At 45.5% G+C, this 18,375-nt stretch overlaps 1 protein-coding gene and 1 long non-coding RNA gene across 23 annotated transcripts in view; one reads left to right on the top strand and one right to left on the bottom strand.

The window, feature by feature from the left end:
- Positions 1 to 13,799, bottom strand: part of Plekha1 (pleckstrin homology domain containing, family A (phosphoinositide binding specific) member 1) — a 52,944-nt gene extending 39,145 nt beyond the window's left edge. For 5 of the 22 annotated variants that reach the window (XM_006507152.2, XM_006507140.1, XM_006507145.1 and 2 more), the window contains exon 1: positions 8,367 to 8,621. The gene's annotated coding sequence lies outside the window, so the exon portion shown is untranslated. Of the gene's footprint in view, positions 1 to 7,658; positions 8,284 to 8,349; positions 8,627 to 12,385; positions 12,552 to 13,340 lie in introns of those variants that run through there. The other 17 variants (NM_001382378.1, NM_001382374.1, NM_001382376.1 and 14 more) reach the window with 10 other exon arrangements.
- Positions 477 to 11,902, top strand: Gm5602. Its single transcript, XR_869992.3, has 4 exons — positions 477 to 488; positions 7,637 to 8,203; positions 11,305 to 11,382; positions 11,487 to 11,902. It is a non-coding gene; the product is annotated as a predicted gene 5602 (long non-coding RNA).
- Positions 13,800 to 18,375: the final 4,576 nt, after the last annotated feature.

The raw sequence follows: 18,375 nt of genomic DNA, 5'->3' as shown, positions 1-18,375 counted from the left end.
AGCAATTTAAAGAAATCCCTGATAAATAACTACAAATAATTTTTAAAAGAATTTGAACAGCAAAAATTGACATGTATAATCAAAGCCAACAGAATATGTTTGCAATTTATTCCACAAAGGGCCACGTTCCTTTGCCAAGAAATATCAAGGATAATATATCAAAAGTTCAACAACAACAAAAAGAGTCAAAGGCATGAATAGATATTACACAGAAAAAAAATACAAGCAGACTTTGTGTATGGCTCCTCACAGAAAAGCAATCCAGCCTTAGAGGCTAAAAGAGGGCAAACAGAAAAGGGAAATTCCTGTACAATACATCTGAATCTGAAATTCTATGAACTCTAGGTCTTTGAAAACATGACAGCAACAGCAAGTCACCACTGTGTGTGATCCCAGAGATGTAAACACCTCCAACAAACATTAAAACAAGCGCATGAAATGTCAGGGTTAAGAAATAATCATATGGGGTTGGAGTGATGGCTCAGTGGGTAAGAGCACTGACTGTTCTACCTGAGGTCCTGAGTTCTATTCCCAGCAACCACATGGTGGCTCACAACCATCTGTAAAAGGGATCTGATGTCCTCTTCTGCTGTGTCTGAAGAGAACAACAGTGTACTCATATGCAAAAGGAAAGAAATAATCATATAATCTCAAAATATCACCCCGCAGTTTTCTCCCTAATCACAAAGAAGAAAATGTATCTTTACAATGGAGAAATGTTATAGTCCCACCTTTACTGAGTATTTGAAAATTGAATGAATTCAGAAACTTGATCTTAATGGAGATGACTTCTCTCTCAGTAGAGTATACTATACTATTCTAGTGATACAAAATATCAGGAATAGGGCTGGTGAGATGGCTCAGTGGGTAGGAGCACCCGACTGCTCTTCCGAAGGTCCGGAGTTCAAATCCCAGCAACCACATGGTGGCTCACAACCATCCGTAATGAGATCTGACTCCCTCTTCTGGAGTGTCTGAGGACAGCTACAGTGTACTTACATTTAATAAATAAATAAATCTTAAAAAAAAAAAAAAAAAAAAATATCAGGAATAAATGCATAAAGCAAGTAGATTAGCAGCTGCCTACTTACAGGAAGGTAGGCAGGAAATGAATTTGCTGTGGATAGAAAAGAATGGGTTACTTTGAAGGGGTGATACAAATACTCAAAATTTTGGTGACAGATATATATGAGTGGACAGAAGGACGGATGGACAGACAGGCGGACGGACAGATAGATAGTCCTTTCTTCGGTCACTACCCTACCACAACCCATTCTCAACACTGCATTGAAACCAACCACAAAATTTGATTCAAGTGCTTATTCAATAAAAACACACATTTACCTCTTTTTAGGTGCTGTTGTAAATATTAGTTTAATCCTTATAACAATATTACAGATGAGAAAAGTAAAGCCCAAGGCCACAGGGAAGCCTATATCCTCTAACACTACATAGTATCTCTTACTGCTCAAAACACTTAGAGCCCCTGGGCAGTGATGTCAACATCAGCTGTTCAATAGAATTACCTTCAAGTTTCTGAAACCCCTGATGCCTGAGACCACCTCCTGCCCCACTCTACCCCCACACCTCCCAAGACAGACTATCTAACACACTCTAGGATTGAATCCAGTCAACAGTATCTTGTTTTTCATCCAAGGCTAAAATAAAACACTGTCATTTCAACAGGATCTCAGGCCACTCAAAACCAGGGCCTTTACAAAAGACCTGGAAGGTCCCACCTCCCTGCTCCCTCAATGCCCACCCACCCAAGCATTCACCTGGTACCAGACTAACTAAACAAGCTCCCAGTGTAGGGCAGAGTCATTTGAGACAACTCTACTTCCTTCAGTGAAGACATGCCTAAGGCCTTGGCTGAAGCTGCAGAGCTCCTACCCCACTGCTCATCTTTTCTGTTCACTCTTCCCTTTTGCTGCTATCAACAGCTAGCAAGTGAGGACTGTTTACCTGCATCTAGTCTACTTCCTCACACTAGAATGGGAGCAGAGACTTTTGGTTTTGTTTCTTCAGTCTACAACAGCATGGTGGAAGGTGTTCACAAACTACCTTCTGCATGAACTCTGAGGTAACCCATAATTACTGTGTCAAATGTTCAGGTTTCTAAATACAGCGCTGCTTTTTCTTCATCAGACCAAAAAAAAAAAAACAAAAAACAAAAAAACCTCACATAGCAGACTTAACTGGTTTGTTTAGATGACATTAAGAAAAGGGCCCATGGTACTGTACTCCTATTTGAATTTGAATTCTCAGTAAAGCAGACATCAAGAAAAAAAATAAAATTACATGATCAACCCACCTCCTCAAATCTATTTCTTCACCTTGATATATGCACCAAGGCATAAAGTTAGATTCAAAACTCAGTCACAAATTCACAGTTAGAGTTATCATTCTCATCAGCTGGGAACCAAGAAGCAAATCAAAGCACAAAACAAAAACTAGAGAAAGAAAAAGGAAAAGGGAGGGCTGGAGAGATTGCTCAGCAGTTAAGAGCACTGACTGCTCTTCTGAAGGTCCTGAGTTCAAATCCCAGCAACCACATGGTGGCTCACAACCATCTGTAATGAGATCTGATGCCCTCTCCTGGGGTGTCTGAAGAAAGCTACAAGTGTACTTACATATACTAAATAAATAAATCTTTGGGCCAGATTGAATGAGGCTGGAGAGAGAAGGCAAAGTGTCTAAAGGCAGCTACAGTGTACTTACATATAATAAACAGATAAATCTTTAAAGAAAAGAAAGGAAATTCTACACTGGAAGACTTCCTCAGGCCATAGAATGCTGTATTATTTGTTAATCAGATACTACATGGACCAGAATCTCACACAGACAAAGTAGAGGACATTCAGGCGTCCTTCCTCACCCACAGAGAGTGGTTTCAGGTCTCCCATAGCTACCAAGGCTTTTATGTGAAGTGGCACAGTATTTGTTCATAACTCACAGACCTCCCTCTGTGCAGCACCTCTCCATTACTTACAAGACTGAATACAGCTTAAATCCTATGTAGATGGTTATTAATATAGCAATATAACAAGAAAACAGTCTATATGTGCTTAGAACAGAAGGAATCTTTCCAATCTATGGTTGGCTCAATTTGTGGACAAAGCCCACACTGTCCATACATCTGTGTAGTCAGGCATGGCCCTTAACTACCTGCTACATATAGCTTTCAGGACTCTGGTACCCTGAGCACCACCTTAACAGCCTTTTCTTCAGTAGAAGCAACTGACACAGAGAGAGAAAGAGGAAAGAAGTGTTCCATGCCTTCAGGAAGAACAGGGGAAACAGAAAGTGTTCACCTAAAATAGTGGTAAGGGTCTCCAAGATATTTTATTATTTACATTACCTAGGAGACAGAGAGACTGACATCGCATCTTCCAGTTCACTTTCAGCCTGCACAATAGACCATGCAGCAGACTCTGCCTCCCTGAGCAAGGGAACAATGAGAACTGATTTTTTTTAAAAATTAACTAAAACAGACTAAAATAAAAGCAGCAGGGCAGCAGCCTGCAAGCCACCACATGACATAAGGACATGGACTGAGTGGTTATTGCCAGCATACCTGAGCTCAAATGGTCTTGCTGTTATCAAAAAAAACCTAACTACAGAGAAAAAAAAATCCTTAACCCTCTTCACACACACACACACACACACACACACACACACACACACTAAAGGTAACAAGTTGGGTGGAGTAAAGAATGAAAAAGGGTTGGCCACAGAAGTTTCATATCCAGGAACTGGATATGATACAGAGGGAGTCTCCATGTAAAATCTCACCAGAGACACCAGCTTGTCTGTCAGACATCAATGGCCTACACCATTACTTAAGGAGGAACATACAGGAATTAAGTACATATCCCATTCTTCTGACCAGGCCCTATCCAAGCAGATCCCCCAAACGGGAACAGCAAAAAGGTTACAGAGTAAGTTAATATTTGACAGCCCCTCTGCATCCCAAGATTTAGGCAGCAAGTGGCCAGATGCTGGGTAAGAGGGCAAAGGAGTTCTAAATTATATGAGGCTTATGCTTTAAATTGGAATACACTAGATTAGAGCTCCCCACACTCCTTTCCTAGACAGTCTCACTAGATAGCCTGCCTCTGCCTCCCACGTGCTAGGATTAAAGGCACTTTTAATAGCTGTAAATGATAGAAAAGCTATCCTTTTTCATGGGGCAAGGGTGGAAAACAGAAAGATCCTTCAAAAGAAACTAAAAACAATGAATGGCGAGCATTAAAATTGCCTCATGTTTATTGTCACTAGCTCAGACTGTTCAATAATCCACTGGCGAATGGACTTGCATAACCACCCTTAGTAATAATGGGAGGGAACCCCTGACATGGACGTCCTCAGGGAGGATTTACCATACTGGCTAAGCTGCATCAGAAGTCCTCTGAGATCACTCCTAACTCTTGCACTAACAACTACCTTATCTTCAAGAAGAGGCTAAACAGTGCAGGGCGTGGTGGTGCATGCCTTCAATCCCAGCACTTGGGAGGCAGAGGCAGGCGGATTTCTGAGATTTCTGAGTTCAAGGCCAGCCTGGTCTACAAAGTGAGTTCCAGGACAGCCAAGAAAGCCTGTCTCGGAAAAAAAAAACAAAAAACAAACAAACAAAAAAAAAGAAGAGGCTAAACAAAATCCAGAACTGAGAATTCATGGTTACCCTCACTATAAGAAGCAAGGTTGACTAGAGGTATAAAAATCACAACTTTTGGAGTGTGAAGTTATCAGATTGACAATCCATACTAAAAGTTCTATTTGGAAAGTATTTGACTCTAAAAAAAAAAAAATTCCAAATCCTAAATGACTCTAAATTTCTTTTACATTCTAGAAAAATAATAATAAAAATCACCACCGGGCAGTGGTGGCATATGCCTTTAATCCCAGTACTTGGGAGGCAGAGGCAGGTGGATCTCTGAGTTCAAGGCCAGCCTGGTCTACAGAGTGAGTTCCAGGACAGCCAGGGCTATACAGAGAAAACCTGTCTCGAACCCCCCCCCCTCAAAAAATCACCAAAATACTATCTTTTAAAATCTATTTACCAGATAGTGGTGCTGCATGTCTTTAATCCCAGCACTCAGGAGGCAGAGGCAGGCGGATCTGAATTTGAGACCAGTCTAATCTATATACACAGTGACTTCTAGGATAGCCAGAGCTACAAAGTGAAACCCTGTCTTAGAAGAAAATGAAAAAGAGAAAAGAAAAATACAGGAAGGAAGGAAGGAAGGAAGGGAGGGAGGGAGGGAGGGAGGGAGGGAGGGAGTTAAAGCTATTCAATTTGTCCAATGGCTCATCAAATGTTCATTTAAATATATTCTAAGAATCACAAATGTACACATGCACATATTCTTTATCACACAGAACCCCCCACGGACAACTACTAATCCTTAAATTGTTTAGTTACTCTTGAATTGAAGGAGTCTAGTTATATAGCAAGTTATCTACAGGCTCTCTCTCTCTCAAGTTATCTACAGGATCTCTCTCTCTAGCTCTACAGGATCTCTCTCTCTAGCTCTACAGGATCTCTCTGTGTGTGTGTGTCTGTCTGTCTGTCTGTCTTTCTAAGACAAGCTTTTTCTATTATGTGGCTCTGGCTATCCTAAGCCCTGAAGTTCACTATTTAGACTGACTGGCCTAGAACTCAGAGAGATCCACCTGCCTCTGACTCCCAAGTGCTGAGATTATAGGTGGCTTCAACAAGATATCTTTTTCTTTTTTTTTACGAGACAGGGTTTCTCTGTGTATCCCTGACCGTCCTGGAACTCACTTGGTAGACCAGGCTGGCCTCAAACTCAGAAATCCGCCTGCCTCTGCCTCCCGAGTGCTGGGATTAAAGGCGTGCGCCACCACTGCTTGGCAGGATATCGGCAGGATATCTTTTTCTTATATGAACACATCCCATACAGATATTCCTACAAATAACTGAGCACACTATAGGCAAGCTTCTAAAGCCCCTGAATGCTTCCGCCTCATGAAGTAACTGCATACACAAGTCACTCTGTTCTCAAATGCTATCTACTCACAAGCAGTGGAAATAAATGAATAAAATTAAATAAAGAAAACTAAAATTGGATGTTTCTCTCCTATTGCATCAATCTTAATCTATTATTGCAGATCAGAACCAATTTTTGAAATTTTAAATAAAGTCTTGATATGCCAGAAAATGTACTGCTCAGGCATATGGAAGGTGATTATTTGTGTATCTTCAGCTCCTAGCTAGCAACCAGTGGATGCTTAAAACATCCCTGCTACAACTCTTGAAACTTACTAGCCAAAGCAGAGTAGCCTCTGACACATCTGACAGTCACTGCATCCCACCCAAAAGCCTTTCTCCTCATTCTTACACTACAGAGCTATTTAAATGAGAATAAGACAATGCACACTACTCAACAAGTTCATGTTAAAATCTGATTTAAATTATACTAACAAATTATTTCTTAGATTTCCTTCTGAATTATAAATTCTAAAGGGGGAGGACAAGAGTTACAATCTGAGTAGTGGCATAACAGTAAAGAACTTCCTTAGGCCCAGTAGTCAGTTTTTCAGCAGCAAAGCTCACATAAAGATGTAAGTTTCCACCTTTCCCAAGTATCTTCCTATTGCCCTAGGCATCTTATCCTATCTTTGAATACTGCCCACAGTAACTGTTTAAAGAATCCAATGCTATTCTTAACATCCTTAAATACTTCTAAAAAGGTCCTTCCTGCTTATGAACTCATGGCCGTTTCCTCACAATTGTATACTTATCCTGTCCCACTGTCTCAGTCTCCGCCAAACAGATGTACACAGCACAGTCTTTCCTATTTTGCTACACTGCTAAACCCAAACAGAAGACAAAAAAAAAAAAGATACAAACCTGCTGCTTTCCCCGCCCCCCAACAGCAACAGTGAAACCAGAAGCCAACAAGATAAAGGGAGACAGAAGGCAACATGTATATCACTTCCCTGCTGTGTGTGGCAAGCTAGTGACTCTTTACAAGCACAGATTCACAGTATGTCCACTGAAACAGTGTTATTTTTCAATAGAAATCTGACATTTGGCACAGGGTAGGGTTTATAACACTATAAAATAAGCTATTAATTTGATTTCTGCTGACTTACTATTCTTGTTTATCTCTGCTCTTAAAGAAGAAAATCAACTTTCTGTAGAAGAGTTGGTCCAGAATATGGAATATTTAAATTTGAGGGAAAATGGTTTGCCACAAGTTTGTTGGTAAGATAAACTAAGACGCACTGTATTCAAAATTCGTGTTACTATTTTTGAAATAATAGTTCATCTCCAGCTGTAAACTAAAAATGGTTTTTCATTTTACTTCCAAAGCGTCTGAGTCACTTAACACTCTTCTAAACTTCGCTACAGATTCGTCCAGTGGCCGTCAACGTAAAAAGCCTGGAAGCTAGAGAGCAGATCACTCTACAGTCTTAAGACAATGGTATAAACCTTGGAGTGGGCTATTTGTTCCGGTCATTAAACACACAGGAAATAAGCTTTTCTGGTTAGAAAACTAATTTACAAAGGGCAATACGACTTCACAAGAGTACAGAAAATCTTATTAAGATAGATAACGACCAACTCATCCAAGCAAGTATTAGAAAGAACGGGAAGGCGAACTAGAAAACGAAATGCCATAAACTACCTGGTATCTGTTCCTTAAACCTGTCCTCGGGACTCGGTCCCAGACAACATCAGTTTCTGAATTTACTCGGCCCTCGGTGGAGCCTCAGCTTGGGTGTCGAGCAGAACGAGGATTCTACCAAAAGCGGAGCACCGCGAACAGCAGCAGGGCGCTTTCAACCTGACACCACTTTCTCCCCGGACACTCTCCCGGGAGGGTCAATAGAAAGCATCCGAAAGGAACCAGAAGCCGAGCAGGGCAGCCCTCTTCCAAGTCCCGAACCCAGAGTTCAGGCGCCTCTCGGGTCCCACCCGCCTGACCTTGGCCAGGGCACTCCCAACCCTGCCACTCTCTCGGTCCGCACACGCGGGGAAGCCGGGCTGTGCGGGAGCGAGCGGCGCGGATGGGGCGGACACGGCCCTGGAGGCGCGCCGCTCCGACAGGCGTCGCCACCGGGATCCCCGACAGGGGCCGAGCCACGGCGACGGCAGCGAGGACACCAGGGGCTGTGGGCCTTGGCGGGGACCCGCAGGGCTGGCGTCGGGCGCAGAGGAACCCGCGCACAGGTGAGTCCGGCCTCGCCCAGGTGCGCGCGCCCGCGGACGCGCGAGGAGGCGCGGCCCCGCGCCCCCCTCAGCAGCCGGTGGCCGCCTCAGCCTTGCCTTCCTCGCCCCGCTTTCCCCTTCCACACACGCACACCCGAGCTGCACACCTCATGCCCCACTTTACCGCGGCCTCCGCCCGGAGCACCCGCGCCACCGCGGTCCCGGCTCCTTCAGGCACCCAGCTGCCGGGAGCGGCGCCCACGACGGCCCGCCCGCGCACTGCGCACGCGTGCACGCGCTGCCTCTACCAGACCAGACAGCGACTGAGATTCCGGAGCGGGCACTCCCTACCGCGAACACTACAAGTCCCGACAGGCTCCGCGCACGCCCGGCGGCGTGGCGGGCAAAGGAATCGGGCGTCTTCCTAGTTCCAGGGTGGTGGCTCGCGGCCGCGCGCGGGGCGCTGGGTTCCCCATGCCGCGCTGCATCCTGGGGCTTGCAGTTTTTGAGGACCACGAGGCTCGGCTTAGGACGTGGAACTAGAGGTTCTCTGATGTCATCACCTAGAGCTGCGAGGCACAGGGATCTTTAAAAATAGGTTTGGTTCCTTTGCAGATAATTTGCAAGCTGTCCCATAGTGGGTACAAGAAACATAAAATTCACTGGTTGTGCACCAGTTTTTTGCTCCTAACCATTTCTTTCTCAAAATGCAATTTCACCTCATCCTTAAAATAGTGGTATTAATGCAAGAGGCCAAGGAAATTTAAAAGGATTGCTCAAAACTCTTTCAAGGAGATATTTTAAAATATTCAGCCTATTTGTTGAGCAACCTCAGTGTATGAAGTCCCTGCCCTCGTGGAGCCTGTGTTTCATAAGGGGAGCTAGCCCTTTACAAAATACAATCCTTATACATTTTAATAAGTGGAAGAAAAGAATGAGCTTCAGAGATAGAGATAGGGAGGCAGGCTTCAGAGAGGATGTCCTGTCCAGCAGCATTCTCTAAGGAAGAGATATTTCAGCTGAAACCTGAAGAAGGTGAGATATTTAAACATGCAAAAGAACTGGGAGAGAATTACATACCCCACTTTTCCCAGTGAGTGACACACACTGAGGCTCTCAATAAACGTTTGGGGGTTTGTATCCTGCACAGCTGGGGATCATGCCCTCTCACTTGAGAGTGTTTTATCAACCTTTCTCATGACAAGGTTCCTCTGTCGTGTACGTGGGACAACTAGGCTATGCTAGATGAGAGACTGGAGGGGTAGAACTGGCAAACTGCCCGTGCTGACTCTCCACCTCAAATCTCCAACATCGAAGACGATCAGCACCTTACCTTCTTAGAAATCTCAGCTACACAGCCTTGCTGAGGGCCATCTGGCTCTTCTTCAGGTGGGAGCAAGAAGACTCCTTTCCTTATCTACAGACTGGTTGAAAGAGTCCATAGAGTTGCCAGCGCAGCCCTTTCATTTGGCCCATGCACTGGGCTTTTGCTGATTTAACTGAATGTATAGATGAAGTTTTAAAAAAAGTTTTCACATAAAAATCCAAATGTCACCTGATTTTCTCAGGTTTTTTGAGCTAACTTTCCTTGGCTTGAAGATCTGAAAGAAATTCCTGGCTTTTCAGCCCTTGGAGCCCTAGGAGATTCCATTGGGAGTGATTAGAATGTACATAACGAATTGGCTGTTTGCAAATCTGTAACAGAGAAAAGCAATTAAGTTAGGATGGGCTTATTCTGGCTCACAGGTTGAGGGTCTGCATGGTTCATCCTGGTAGGGTAGGTACGGTAACAGAAGAATGAGGGTCAGTCAGAGCGCATCTGGCCCGTATTCAGGACGGGTCTTATCTCCTCAGGTAAACTCTGGAAATTCCCTCACAGACATGCCCTGAGTTCTTTCCTCCCTCTCCCTCTCCCTCTCTTCCCCCTCCCCTCACCCACCCCCCACATCAAGTTAGCAATTAAGTTCAACCAACACAATCTAAAAGTCAAATTCAAGTTCAGTGTCTTTTCGTGATGGGAAATCCCTAACCCTGAAGCCGTGAGCCTCTCTATCAACCCCCTCTGCGTTGGACGAGAGAGCCATTCTCCTGATTGTCGTTACCATTTGACTAAGCAGTGTGCAATCACATAATGAATCCTAAAGCTTATTTGGCACTGAGAGTTAAATGTATGCACAGTGACAGAAACCAGAGAAGGGATTCAATTTGCCCAATGACACACAGCCGAAGTATTCTCCGGGCTACTTTGAGGTTGGGGTCCAGCCAAAACTTGAGAATTCCTGATGTGCCTTTAAGTTCAGAGGCTGAAAGAAGGGTAGGTATAGAAGATAAAAGGCTCTCTGCTCTTCCTCTGCCCTACCCCCCTTTCTTCAGTTCATTATATAACATAAGTACTTTCGCTGTTACTTAAGAAAAAAGTGTAAGCATGTGAGATATTCCTATGCTGAGATTAAGTCTGACAGCAAACCAAATGAAAGAGGACGGAGTGAAAGAGCAGAGGCACGCTAGAATACTTCCCAGAGCCAGTCTGGACCGAAGGCTTTGTAAACTTCAAAGTACCTTTGAAGCATCGCTGCCCCGTCATCACCATACTTCACACGGATGAAGTACTTGGGTGTTTTATTCTAAATACTCCTTGGTTTCTTTCTACACACTTAACAGCAAGATACCAGCCCCTCTGATAGAGCCAAGCAGACCGGGGTACACAAGCCAGGAGACTAGTCCAAACGCATCTGGTGCTACTGGGTGTCATTTTCCTCCCCGCCCCCCTCTCATTTTTACTTTTGTTTTTAGTTTTTGAGACAGGGTTTCTCTGTGTAGCAGAACTCACTCTGTAGACTTTGCTGCTCTCGAACTCACAGACATCTGCCTGCCTCCACCTCCCAACTGTCATTTTCCTCTTTGATACGGTCTCTGACTTCCCTTCCCCAGGAACACCCTGAACCTTTGTGCCTTACTTTTTCTCCTTTGCAGCACTCACATATTATTTACACAAATCTGAGCAGAACATCACCCACATATCTGATTGGTCTTATTTTCCTTCTGTCCCGCTAGAATAGAAGACCGACCCTGACAATGTTTAATCTAATGTTTAATTCACACCTATTCTCTCTCTTGAATAGAAATGTCTGCTGAACATCACAGGCCTCCTTCCTTGCTCAGTCAGACTCAAAAGACAAACCGCAGGAACAGTTCCTGAGGTAAATCCCTGTCTAGCCAGACGTCAGTCAGAACCAAGGTGAAACAAGGATTAAACGTGAACAGAACTCTTTCTGAACCCAGTGCTGTCTTGTTTTCCCTTCAGAGTTAAAACAAAACAACAACAACAACAACAACAACAACAACAACAACAAAGCCAGCTCTTTTCTACTGTTTGGTGTAAACGTGAACTAGAGCCAAGAGAGAATCAGAGCTTTGCCTCTGTAGCTGCATTGGAGAAGCTGGTTCATGGCCCTCTGCCACACCCACACTCCTGGCAACCAGCTTGTGATAGGAAGAATGGTTCCTGGTAATTACCCAGGGCTGGTTGGGTTAAGGGACTTGCCAGACTACAAATGAGGTGGCTGAAGTCTCCTTCAGGAACTATGGCTTGCTCAGCACAATCCTGCTCCAGGAATGAATGTAAAAGACTGTTGTTCTGGAGGGATTGGTGCCTGGGCAGGTGCAAGAAAAGTAAGATTTCCAAGTGGTTCAGCAACCAGCCAGAATCCCAGGCTGAGAGAGAGAGAGAGAGAGAGAGAGAGAGAGAGAGAGAGAGAGAGATCAACTCTAACACCTGGATAAATGTGATTGACATAAAATCACCTAGTGCCATTAATGTGCCAAAAGATCACTCTATGATCTCTGGGCTTTAGGAGCTTCTAAGCACATGAGACACCTGCTTATATCCTAGTCAACCCTCTGAGCACACACAGCAGATCTGGGATGCAGACAAGCCCTAAAACCGAGGCCCTTAGACTGCTCTGTGTCACCCAAGCATGTGGCCTCTTGCTCCAGTTTGTCATCCAGACTTGAAAAGCAAGGTTTTCTGAGCTCAAGATTACCATAAGGGTATGGCTAAGTTGCTCCTTGTTATATTGAGGTAAGGAGCATTCTTGAAGGTGAAGGCTCTTTTCAGAGGAAACTGGGAAAGATTCCATCCTGGCATCACAAGCGTAAGGTCTTCGGCTGGTGGGAAATCCTTCTCAGATCACTGCCACTCACCTGTCTGCTTCAGCCAAGCTCCAGCTGCAGTCAACGGTTGCTAGCTCTCCCCATCCATCTTCCCATTCGCCAGAAGAGATTATTAGCACTCAGCAACAAAAGCTAAAGCCTCAAGTGTCCCAGAGGGTTGTGTCCTGTGTGTCCTGTGTGACCTGTGATCTGCTCCCTAATAACGAGAACATGAAAACGTCGGTTTTCACAACGATCCCATGACTGCCTTGTCCCACCCCAGGATAGGACCTCAAGGAATTTGGGTTCTACAGTCCATCTGACTAGCTGGGTGATCTCAGCCCATTACCTGACTTCTCTGGATGTTAACATTGTTTCTTTGCAAATGGGGGTGGGGTGGGGTTTGATAGGGCTTTATGGTTTCCTAGGGAGTCTTAAATTTAATAACACTTGTAAAAAGTCTGGCCCGCAGACTGGCCCCATCACTATGAGCTGTTAAGTGGTTTATCCCAGTTTCTTGGGCTGCTACAGACTACACGTATCAAGGAGACTGGCATGGTACTGACAGCTTGGGCTTTGGGGAGTTTAGTATGGCTTGGGATCAGGGCCAGGTAGATCGGGTGCTGGGGGAAGTCGAAGGATTCCAGATGTGTCTAATGTGAAGATTCTGGTTTGGTTTGTCTTTTGGGGTCCACAAAAATAAACACATACCTAAGCTAACAAAGAGAAGACTCAGGCTTGCCTGGAATAGTTTCATGGTTATCAGCCCGTGACTCCCTGAGGAACATTTTAAATTTAAAGGCTCCTAGGTTGTCCCCTCTCCTGACAATGGGCCCACCCCCAGCCTACAGCTAAGGCAATTCTAAATCTGGCATCCCTTCACCGACCCCCTGGCATGTAAACACATCTTTGTTCCCAGCTGGCATTTAATAACTGTACTTTACGGTGAAACAAAAGCTGCAATCAGAGTCCGACAATGGAAGCCGCAGTCAGTGCTGAACAATACCTCTGAATTCCCCTGGTGATCTCCCCCCATCCGCAGCTGTGAGAACCAGAAGTTCTAGCGTGAATTCCATTCAGCGTTATTCACCCAGCCCCACTGGGGCTTGTTTGAATCACAGCCTCCCTGCCTCCTCACTGGGCCTTTCGAGGGTCTGAGATGGCACGCCATGCCTGGGCCAGAGCCAAGAGCAGGTGTACCCGCAGGAGCTGGCTCTGAGAAGACTGTGCAGTGGCCCTGTGACAAAGCCAAAAGGCCCCAGGCTGGAGCAGTCATCCCTGCACCAGCACGCCATGCCAGACTTCCTCCAGATGAAGGAGGCCTGATTCCTGAGCACGCTATGGTCTCACGGTCCAGAACATGTCCAGCCTCTCGCTGCTGTGCCCAGGTCCCGAACACTTGGAGAGGAGAGGCATCTGAACCTTCGGACCCAGTATCGAGGTCCCTGCTGCGCCATAGAGGCACTCGGGCCCTTTAACCCCGCTCGGACTGAATCCCTGGCCATTCCCCCCCCCCCCCCGTTTTGTGTAAGTGACATTTCGAGTAGCTGAGGCTGGCCTCAGTGTCCCTAAGGAGCCAAGGATGATCTTGACTTTCTGATCTTCCTGCTTCTACCTCCCAAGTACTGGGACCACAGGCCTGTGGCACCACAACGGGAGCCTGAACCCAGGACTTCACGCATTCTGGGCAAACTGAGCCACATCTCTAAAAATATCATCTTTCCTTCTTCTTTTTTAATTTGTTTGAGGTATAACTTAAAAGCACTAATTGTACAACGTAAAACTTGATAAACTTTGTCTACGGTTTGGTTGCCGACCCAGGGACAAGGAACTGAGCTGCTTATTTTACATATCAAAGGAGATCTGGTCTCCAGGTTCTCCCAGCATCCCTCAGTCCCTCCCAAGCATACCCTGCCCCCAACCCTGAACTTTCCAGCCCAGTGCCTCGGCTGCCCTTCCCCCCCCCCCGCCCCCCCAGAAGCTCCTCCCTATATAACCCAGACACTTGCTTCCCCTCTCTTCTCTTCTCTTCTCTTCTCTTCTCTTCTCTTCTCTTCTCTTCTCTTCTCTTCTCTTCTCTTCTCTCTCAGCACGTGCTCCCTTCCTCTCTTTCTCTTCCCTCTTCCTCCTTCCTATGGCGACTCTCCTGGCCTCAATCCTAGGGACCAGGGAACTCTCTTGAGAGCTGCTTCCCAATTAACCTGCCTTTAATATATTCTAATCTGGCTTGAATTGGCTCATTTCACTGGCGGAGAAATAACATGACAGCTACCTCCCAAGATACTCTTCCAACATCCCACAAGACTTCTCTGCCAGCTGGAGATACTGTCATCATAGAATGCTAGGCATTACCTGTTCTGGCACCTTACAGACCGTCAACAGCACAGTACGTTATGTAGTCTTTGACGGTCTGAAATCTTTTGCTCAACCTTGAATCTATGACACACACAAAAAAAAATGTCACTGTGTGGTATTGCATTTTATGAACAGGACACAATTGATTCTTTTACTGTGGGACATTTGAGGTTATATGTGAGACTAGGGTGAATCAAGTTGCTTCAAACTTTCTTAGGCTCCTTTTTTGTGTGTATTTGTACTTTTTGCCCCTGAATGTTAAGTGGCACTGGTAGATGATTTCTTGAGAGATTTAAGGACCTGATGTTAGAGTCTAGCCTATGCTTGCCTCAGCTCTCCCTGCCTCGCAGACACCACCAGCCTGTGAGCTGCTAGGACATTGTCTATGAGCCCAGTCAGACTTGCCTGTGACACCACTGTTTCACCTGGGAAGTGAGTCTACATCAACAGGCGGCACATCCTGTTCCCCTTACCCTTCCCCGCTCCTGCCTAGGAGTCAGAAAGCCTGGCCGCAAATCCCTGCTGTGAACAGCCCCCAGAGCCCCCACTCCACTCTGTCCTCAAAAGGAATGAGAAGAGGTTTGTTTTATCCTCTGCCTACCTAGTGGACTCTGATTCTCTTGAGAGACTTTGCTACACTGTGTGTCTCATGCAAGGTGCTGGGGCCTCAGGGCCCCTGCCATGGTTGCCCCTCTGTGTGTCCATGGAGGTACTTAATAACTCTTCCACTAAACTCCTGAGTTCCCCAGAAATCTGTCTCAGTGTCCTGTTGAAGTCACATCCAAATGCCAACAAGAAGTAGCAATACTGCTCTAGAGAGCTACACCAACTTCACTCCCACCAGCAATGCAATCTGAGAGCTGTGATTGCTCCACACCCTTGCCAGCTCTTGTTGTTGTTGGCCTTTTTCTTCTAACCTTTCTAGTGGATACATAACAGAATCTTATCACGCTCATCGATTTGAAAATATCTCCACACTCTCGTACACAGCCTGGGCTGAGACTGGGGATCTTATTGGCCTTGGTGTGTAGATTTAAAATAAAACTGAAGGGCTGGAGAGATGGCTCAGCGGCGAAGAGCACTGGCTGCCCTTCCACAGGTCCTGATGAGCTCAGTTCCCAGCAACCACAATGTGGCTCACAACCATCTGCAATGGGATTCAATGCTCTCTTTTGTACAGAGCTACAGTGTACTCGCATACAATAAATAAATAAATAAATAAATAAATAAATAAATAAATAAAAACTGAAGACAAGAGAAAGAAAGAGCCAATGACCAGCACAGGACCCCGACTCCTCAGCATGGATTCCTTTCTATGATGTGTGTCAGGGCAGAATGAGAACAGGTCAGCGAAGCAAGCTGCTATGATTTTATGCGTCTGTGTCACAAGGGAAGTGGGAGGGGGGTGGGCGGGGGAGCAGAAGGAAGTGGTGGAGCCCCTGGGTTGGCTGTGGGGGCTCAAACGTATTCCTGAGTAGGAAGCCAGCCACTGACAACCATGCACTTTGCCTAGCAGAGCCAATCCCCTTATGTGTTCTCACTGTAGTCCCAGTACCTTTCAGTCAGCAAACAGAAGTCCGGTCACCTCTAATAACCTCTCTCTTCCTCTTTTTTTTTAAAGCATTTTACTTCTTATTTTATGTGTATGTGTGCCTGCATACATGTATGTATATGCATCATATATGTGCCTGGTGTCTATGAAGAATAGAAGCCAGTATCAGATTCGTGGATGCAGTTACAGATGTTGTAAGCAACCATGTGGGTGTCGGGGTCAGATCCCAGATCTTTTCTAAGAGCAGCAAGTGCTCCTAACCACTGAGCCATCTGTCCTGGACTGACTCTTAAACATCAGGTAAATCTATCCACCATCTCTACATCACTATTCCTCCCCTGAGTTGGGCCCTACCATCTGCACCTGAACCCCATCTCAGCCCACTTCTAGGCCAACTTTCATATACAAACTACAGATCGGTCCTGCTTAAAAAGTATTTTCATGCCTCCTGCCTGCCTAAGACTCTGTCCAAGAAAGCCAAGCCACTGGGTCACACTCATTAATCCCAGCACTCAGGAAGCTGATCTTTGAGTTGAGACCAGCCTTGGCCTACAGAACAAGTTCCAGGACAACCAAAGTTATACAAAGAAACCTTGTCTTTGAAAACAAAAATTTGCCCAAGTGCAGTGTCCCAGGTATTGGCAAGGTAGAGGAACGGAGAGTTGTTTCTGGGAGGCAAGACTACTTCTAGGTTGTGGGTAAGTCTTGGGACAGATCTGGCTTTAGGGAGAGGTGACTGGCAGTTGGAGACAAGCTTCAAGCCTAGAAGGGACTGAGGGACAAAAAGGGCAGCATGGCAGGACATTCATGGGACACACTAGAAGGAACATTGGGGGCTACTCGGGGTTCACTCTGGCAGCAGTCCCAGGTGACTTCTAAACCCTCCCTTTCAGCTTCAGATACTGAACTCTATAGCCCCTGTGAATCCAGAGAGAACAGAGCTCGTAGATGGACCAGTGAGCCGAGGACTGGAGTCCTGTATACTGAACTCTCTCTCAGGGCAGTACCACATGGTCCTCATCCCTCAATTGCCTTGGAGTCCAGTGGAGCTTTGGACCCATCCAAAGGCTGATCAGGGGATTCTGTTTCAAAGTCTGTTGCAGAATTTCTGTTATTTCTCTCTTGTTCTTCACATGGGTGTGTTAAGTCCATCAATATAGTTTTAAATCCCACATGGCATCCCAGCAGCAATACGAGCAAGCCTCACATCCAAGATCTACCTCTAGTTAGGCTTTTTGTCAGAAAGAGACATTAAGTAGGGACTCCATTGTTAAAGTGTCTGCCCTGCAAGAAAATGACTTCAGTTCAGATCCCTAGCACCCATGTAAAATAAGCCAGACATGGTCTCCTGTATCTATAACGCTAGCACAAGCAGGTGGGGCTAGGAGAGCCCCAGAGCTCAGCGTCTAGCAAGTCAGTGAGCACCAGGTTCAGTGACAGACGCTGCCTCAGAAAAGATAAGGTGGAAAGCAGCAAAGGAAGGCATCAGATGTCAATCTCTGAAACACACGAACACACACACATACAAATACACATCACACACACACTGCAGATATACGCAACACACATATACCACACATATATACACATCACTCGGGTATACATATACCACACACATACACATCACATAAACCTCACATACACTACACACACACCATAGGTGTGCACAGAACATATATACCACACACACATACACCTTACATTAACTTCATACACATCACACACACATATGCATTACATGCACACATACATGAACGCACACATGAGATAGTATTATTTAGGAAAACTGCTTTAACATTATGACAGTGACTGACCTCTTACAAAGACCTAAATGATCATGTCTATATGATCTAAGCTTTTTGACCTATGACGTCAAATTCAAGCCCGCTGGCTTGCCAGTCGTGTGGCTTTGAGCCACTCACTGAAACTCAGTTCTGAGATCCAGTTTGTTTTCTCATTGGAAAACTAATCTCTGTTGTAGAAAGGCTATAAAGATGGTACTTGGCACATAGTAAGTGCCAATACGTGGCTTTTATGATGATGTCCACTGGTCCACTACAGAAGTCACATGGGACCTCTAGGCAGCCTGCTTCCTGGCTTCATCACTTGCTTCCCAACAACAGTTGAGTTTGTT

This window comes from Mus musculus, chromosome 7 (genome assembly GCF_000001635.26).
Source record: "Mus musculus strain C57BL/6J chromosome 7, GRCm38.p6 C57BL/6J".
Taxonomy (NCBI): domain Eukaryota; kingdom Metazoa; phylum Chordata; class Mammalia; order Rodentia; family Muridae; genus Mus; species Mus musculus.
Note: the sequence above shows the minus strand (reverse complement) of the source record. Positions and strands in the feature narration are given on the sequence as shown.